Below are 6,467 nucleotides of genomic sequence, written 5' to 3'. Positions count from 1 at the left end.
TGACAAAACAAAACTACATCCAAATATTTAGCACGGATTGCATGATAAAACAACCCTTTAAATCAAATTATACCAACCAAAGTATTTCCTATGTACTACCTAATAGCATGCAAAAAATATTTTTAATGGTAAATCATCTAAATTGTTTCTATATATAAATGCAATGAATATAATGAAACATAAATCAGATATACTAATTAAAAGTAAAATAATTTGTTTCAGTTTAGGGATCGGTTGAAAACAAAAAATAATTATAAATAGAATTTGGGTTACTCTACCTAGATCTGTAAATTTCAAAGGGGAAATAAAATTGATGGCTAACATGATCCGATTGAGATCTGATCCGAAAATGAATTATAAAACTCAAAAGTTGGGTTTACACTTTGACTGATGGATTTGAGCATTATTTGTTTGAACTTGATGAATATAGCATTAAAAATGGACAGTAGAATATAGCACTGGCGGGCAATATAAATCCTAAATTGTTCATCATAAAGAACAAATTTTGACAAGGGGTAGAAATTGACGCACCAGATTTTGGAAAAGGCAGGAGAATCATTCTTTGAGATCGGGTGCTGGTACCAGGCCTTTTTCTTTTCCTTTGTGTTGACTGATCTGGTACCTGTGCTGGTACCAGCTACTTCTTGTTCCATATCTGAAAATGATAATTGTCATAGACTTTTGTGGTGGAAAACATGCAGTGCATTAGATATTGTCAATTGTGCCCTATTAGTCTCTTGTTCATGTATAGCTTAAAATTTAAGAAAATGTTTGGTTTAGAATGTAGATTTTTTACCTTCCCTAGAGTTTTCCTCTTTGATTCAAGTCATGTTTCCTGCACCGACCAACATAATTCTTGATGACTGCGTGTATTGAAATTTTTCAAAGAAAAATAGATTAGCGTGTGAAATGGAAATCTGCAAAGATGAAAACCACTGTAGAGACAGTATAATTTCTGATCTAAATCCCCTCTCAGCAACACAGTATTATCTGTTCATATCAACAGAAACCAAAGTCTACAAAAAAAGGGCAAACCATATTATTGGTAAATAATACCAGTACCAGAAAAGCATGTCTCATGCTACCGACCAAGAATTGACAACGGAAAAATGTAAGGCAACCGATAACTTCACCTTGTATGCGAAATTGTTGAAGCCAACAATGTCTTTCTCACTACGAACAATCTGTTTGGATTAAAGAAATGGGAGAAAGCAAAATAAATTAAGTTTTAATTAGTGAAAAATCAAATCGTCTGTTTCATATTCTTTTGTGGGGAGGAACCCACGTGAGGTTCACAAAGAGGGAAGAAAGATTAATAAACAGATTCTTTTTGGTAAAGTAAAATGGGTACCTCGTAAGTGAAAAATAATTTTTAATAGAAAAAATAACAAAATGGGTAAATTTCTCAGCAATTCATACCAGCGGAAGCAATTCGTACCGGTAGAAGCAACTCAGGTGAGATTAATACTTTTAGATGGTCCAGAATTCTCAAATCAAGTTATTTTCTAGCTATCTAAATAAATAGTAAAATAAAATAAAAATATCTCTGGACTATAAGAAACTGAACATCTTAATAGCAAACTCTACAACACAGCAGCAGCAGGGAAAAAAATTAATATTTCATCCAAGCCCAATTCAACCGGGGCCCATTTTATTTATTAATCAAGCCCAAAGGCCCATACCAAGTAAGCTTCCAAATTCGTTTTCAATTAATTTCTCAGCCGAACCCAAGGGGCTAAATCACTTTACTAATTAATCCTCTGACAAGTTTAATTAACTAATTTCAGTAAACTGCAATTTAGACCTATTCCTTATTTCTTATACAATCAAGTCTCTGATTCTGGCAGTTTAATCTGTGTACGAGTGCACAGGATAGACTGGTACAGACTGGTACCAGTGCTCAGAACAGCATCAAATTGCTATACCAAGGCCAGGCAACATCAGGGGTTCAACAGAAAAGTTTTTGAATCAGTTTGTTTTGCTTAAAAGCACTATTTTTTTAATTCATCAGTTCCTTATTTCTTTAGAGATTTGGTAGAAAGATAAAGATGGATCGACTTAGAAATCATAAAGCCTTGCAATTGCCATCATTGACATAAAGAGTCAATAATAGATGACAATGAGGTATTTGAGATATCTGACACGCATCTGGGTACAATAAAACTGGAGATATCCATTAATCTCAAAATTTGAAGGAGTCTAATAGACTACTCAAACAGAAGTAAGTTCCATTCGATTCGATTCGATTCGATTCGATTCGATTCGATTCGATTCGATTCATTTGCAGCCCTATAAGGTAGAGGAGTGAGGCTACGGTGCTATGAATTTCATAGAGAGCCTCTATGCAACGGCTCAATATTCGAGTTGTTAAAATCTTAAAGGTCGATCTAAACCGTTCAACATGATCTCAATATTCAAGTTTGCAAAATCAGAAAACTGCTTTTCAGAGCTCAATGCGGACGCACATAGTATTTAGGTGATTTTTAAGAACTTCATAACAACACCAAACAAAAATCCGAGAGAAGTACGAACGCACTCAACCCTAGTGCGGATGCACTCAACTTTTGTATTTGAAAATCTAGGCCGAAGGAAAAGCAATTATTGGACGCGTTAGTACTCAACTTTTGTATTTGCAAATCTAGGCTGAAGGAAAAGCAATTATTGGACGCGTCAGTACATTCGTGCGGCCATACGGATTTTGATGAGGCTACACGCGCAGTGCCAGATGTGTAACACTATATAAGGATGGGTCCTCAAGACACAAGATAACCAACACAGCTCAGATTTCTAAAGATAAGTTATTTTATACAGAATTTTGAGTGTCTTCTCCCTTCTTTCACTATCAAATAATTGAGAAGATAAATATATTAGGAAATTTGGAGAGGATTTTTCAATATCACCTGAATAACCCCAATATTGAAATTAAATACTATCCGTTCAGTATTCATTTGCACGAATCGTAAAGGAATCCCTGTATTACAGGCTTAAGCAGGACTGCAGGTTTGGTCCCGATTCAAACTCAAACGGTACGGTAATGCAGAGAATCCGGGCTTGTGGAAGGATCGTAGATAAGAGAGAAGAGGCAAAAACCCTCGCAAGGTTTACATGTTGAAACTTGAAACAAAAAAAGAAGCCCGGCCCATTTAAATCCGGCCCAAATATACTCTTTTATAATTTAGTTATAAACCCGCGCGTGAGCGGTCATAATTACCATTATTAATATCTTACTAATTTTCTTTCCATATTAAAATTACGATAGTGCAATCTCCGTATCAATTTAATATATATATAGAGGTTGGCTAAGATCAAAGTGGTAGTTCCTGAGCTTTGGTGCTACCAATTCGTTTTTCAAATTTTAAAGTTCAAAATGACGATCCGAACCATTCAAGTTGTTCTCCATATTAAATTGTGCTTGGAGACCAAATTTTACATTTTTCTGAATTTGTTTACTATTTATTAAGCCACTTTGAAAACAGCTGATCCAACGGTGGTTTCTGATTTTACTGTTTTGTTAAGTCACCGTTGGATCAGCGATTTTCAAAGTGACTTGATAAATAGTAAAAAACTTCAGAAAAATATAAAATTTGGTCTCCAAGCACAATTTGATATGAAGAACAACTTGAACGGTTCGGATCAACATTTTGAATTTTGAAAATTAAAAAACGAATTGGTAGCACTAAAACTCATAAACTACCACTTTGATCTTAGCCAACCTCTATATATATATATATATATTAGAAAATTTTAGTAATGTGCATGCTCATATAATTTTTGTATGGTATATACTTTTTTTTTTGGCATTACGCAGTCAGTGCCACAATTAATTAAGTATACTAATTTCTTCTTTCAGTTTCCATATCAGATATCTTTTGAAAAAAAAATAAAAGAACGAAACCGAATCTCCTGTCCATTTGTGGACAGAAAAATAATATTTAATCAATTTCTAATTGACACGTGGCATCAACCTTTTAAGATTAACACTGTTTAAACACATTAATTGAATGAAAAATGGATGAGCAGGGTTTTTTATTTTCATGTGAGCAGTAAATTCAGTACGTAAAAGAAATACATGAAATTGAATTTAAAATAATTAAATTAGAATGTAACAGATTGATGTAATTCTAACATACCAAACTTGAACAAACTATGGGGTCCTACTTTGACAAGTAGACTGTAGACATGTGGTGGTGTGCATGCCAAGCCAAGGGAAAAAAATATGTCATATATGAGGTATAGATTTTTTTTTTAAAAACCTTAAATAAAAATAATATTTTATGAAACCAACTCGATTGCTTTGGTTTTTACAGAATTTATAAGAACCGAAATGTTATTTCAGTCTGAATTTTTTTTTTCGGGACCGAAATGACATTTCAGTCAGAAGTGTTTTCATAGATTTCGATAAAAAATAATGATAAAACTTGTGAAAACACCTCGGACCGAAATTACATTTCAGTTCCGAAAAAAAAAATTGGACCGAAATGACATTTCAGTTCTTATGGTTTTATAAAAATCAAAACAATCAAGTTGGTTTGGTAAAATATTGTTTTTTATTTATCATTTTTTTTTTAAATAACTGAGGTATATCCATGGATGGCAACAGTGAATTAATTGCTCAGATTATGACTACATTGACGGATCAGTGAAGAGGAAGGTTGCAAGTAAGAGTGAGTCGGAATTAATTTGATGTCTATTTAAATAAATAGAAAAGGGTTCAAATACTTCATGTTTCATGTCAAAACCGATTTCAAAATATAAACAGTTAATTTGAACCGAAAAACATAATTTCTGTATTAAAATGTGTTCAGAGACAATTTGTCGTTTATTTTTTCAAAAATAGTGATTTTATATCTATCTAAAAAAATAAAGCATTTCAAGAAAGATATATAAAATTTGGTCTCCAAGTGCATTTTAATATAGATATCATGTAATTTTGGTCAACTGGTTAAACTCTGAATAGAGATAAAAGATATGAGACATCATTAGGCATAAAAAATATGTTGCAGTTGAACCTTCTTTCTCTAGGTCATGTTTGGTTGTGGAGCAAGTGGTGAAGTAAATCCTCTACTCCACCTTAAGGTACGTTTGGATGCACTAGAGAATAGCTACTGTTGAAAATAGTTAGAATAGCTAGAATAGCTACTATTTAAGAATAGCGCTAACTCAAAGCTATTCGGAATATTGTTTGGATTGAACATTTAGAATAGCAATGCAGGGATTGAACATTTAAGATAGTACGTTTGCTATTCCAACTTTTTTGTAGGAATAGCAAGAATAGCGAGAATAACGCTATTCTCGCTGTTTCTGATCAGTATGTTTGGATGGATCAGAACAGCACTATCCTCGCTGTTCTCGCTACACCCAATCATATCCGAAAGAGTCAAACTAGAAATAAATTTGAAGTAAGATGAAGTACTATTTTAATTAATCCGGATTGCTTCATTTATTGACGACTCCGTCCCGACCAAAAAATTAATTTCACATTTGAAATTATCACAGCTATCTATTCTTTCTTTGTCTATCATTTAATATCAAGCGCAATAATGCAGCAGAGAGTCCGAGCCAAAAGAGATGCAATAATGCTGCAAGGATTTAACAAAGCAGTTTTAGCTCTATCAGCGTACGAACTATAAAATCAAAACAGTGTTGCAAATGGTACATATACTGCTGGAAGTAAAAACGGCTCTGTTAATTCGTTACCCATTTTTCTATACAAAGTGATGTCAAAATCATTTAGGTTGTAAAAAAAAGGACACGTTAACTCAAAATAGTACCGTGCAAGTTTTCTCAAAAAAGATAAAATTGAATTGTAACATCTATTGTTTAATAAATATTAACTCTGCTTGTGCCCATAGTGAAAATTGAATTATTCGGATTCGGTTCAGCGAGGTTAAAAGTTCATTATTTGAAAATAATTCGGGTATAATTCGGGAATATTTGGGGTTATCCGGATAAGAGATCTCAGTCCTGCAAGAGAGCAAAAAAAAAAATGTAAAGGGAAAAATTCCCGAATTATTCAAATTTAATTCAGTCAAAATTTGGTCAACCGAATACTCTGACGTTCGGTTCGACAACACCAAAAAAAAAATTATTAGAATTTAATTCATGAATAATTCGCGAATATTATGACCATGTTTGTGCCTACTAGGCAGCATGAATTTAATTGATGCAGGATAATTGTTACTGTCGTCGTGCTCAGAAATCAATTTAATAAAAAATATATTAAACATTAATTGATACGGAGGTCAATTGTTATTGTCATCGCGTTCAAAAATCAATTTTAGCTCCCTTTGTTTTTTTCATTTTACATAAATGTTCATTTCTGGTACCAATAACTGAGGCCGAGGTCCCCTGTTGGTAACTCACTAACTTGTATCAATGATTTGTATTTAGAAAACGGTACATGCAAGTGAATAGCCACCTGTTGAAGGATTCTCGCCTTTTACTCTTGCATCCACCCACCCACCCAC

At 33.2% G+C, this 6,467-nt stretch overlaps 1 long non-coding RNA gene across 2 annotated transcripts; it reads right to left on the bottom strand.

Annotated features, from left to right (window-relative positions):
• Positions 1-451: 451 nt before the first annotated feature.
• Positions 452-1,511, bottom strand: LOC144557021 (uncharacterized). 2 transcript variants are annotated; one of them, XR_013512533.1, is made up of 4 exons: positions 1,420-1,511; positions 1,134-1,184; positions 797-863; positions 452-655 (listed from the first exon to the last, which is right to left on the bottom strand). It is a non-coding gene; the product is annotated as an uncharacterized LOC144557021 (long non-coding RNA). The 2 variants fall into 2 exon arrangements; XR_013512532.1 differs by lacking the exons at positions 1,134-1,184; positions 1,420-1,511 and having other exon boundaries at positions 797-1,051.
• Between the last annotated feature and the right edge of the window lie 4,956 nt (positions 1,512-6,467).

The sequence above is a fragment of the Carex rostrata genome, chromosome 7 (assembly GCF_964058835.1).
Source record: "Carex rostrata chromosome 7, lpCarRost1.2, whole genome shotgun sequence".
Taxonomy (NCBI): Eukaryota; Viridiplantae; Streptophyta; class Magnoliopsida; order Poales; family Cyperaceae; genus Carex; species Carex rostrata.
This window is presented reverse-complemented; position numbering and strand designations above follow the sequence as displayed.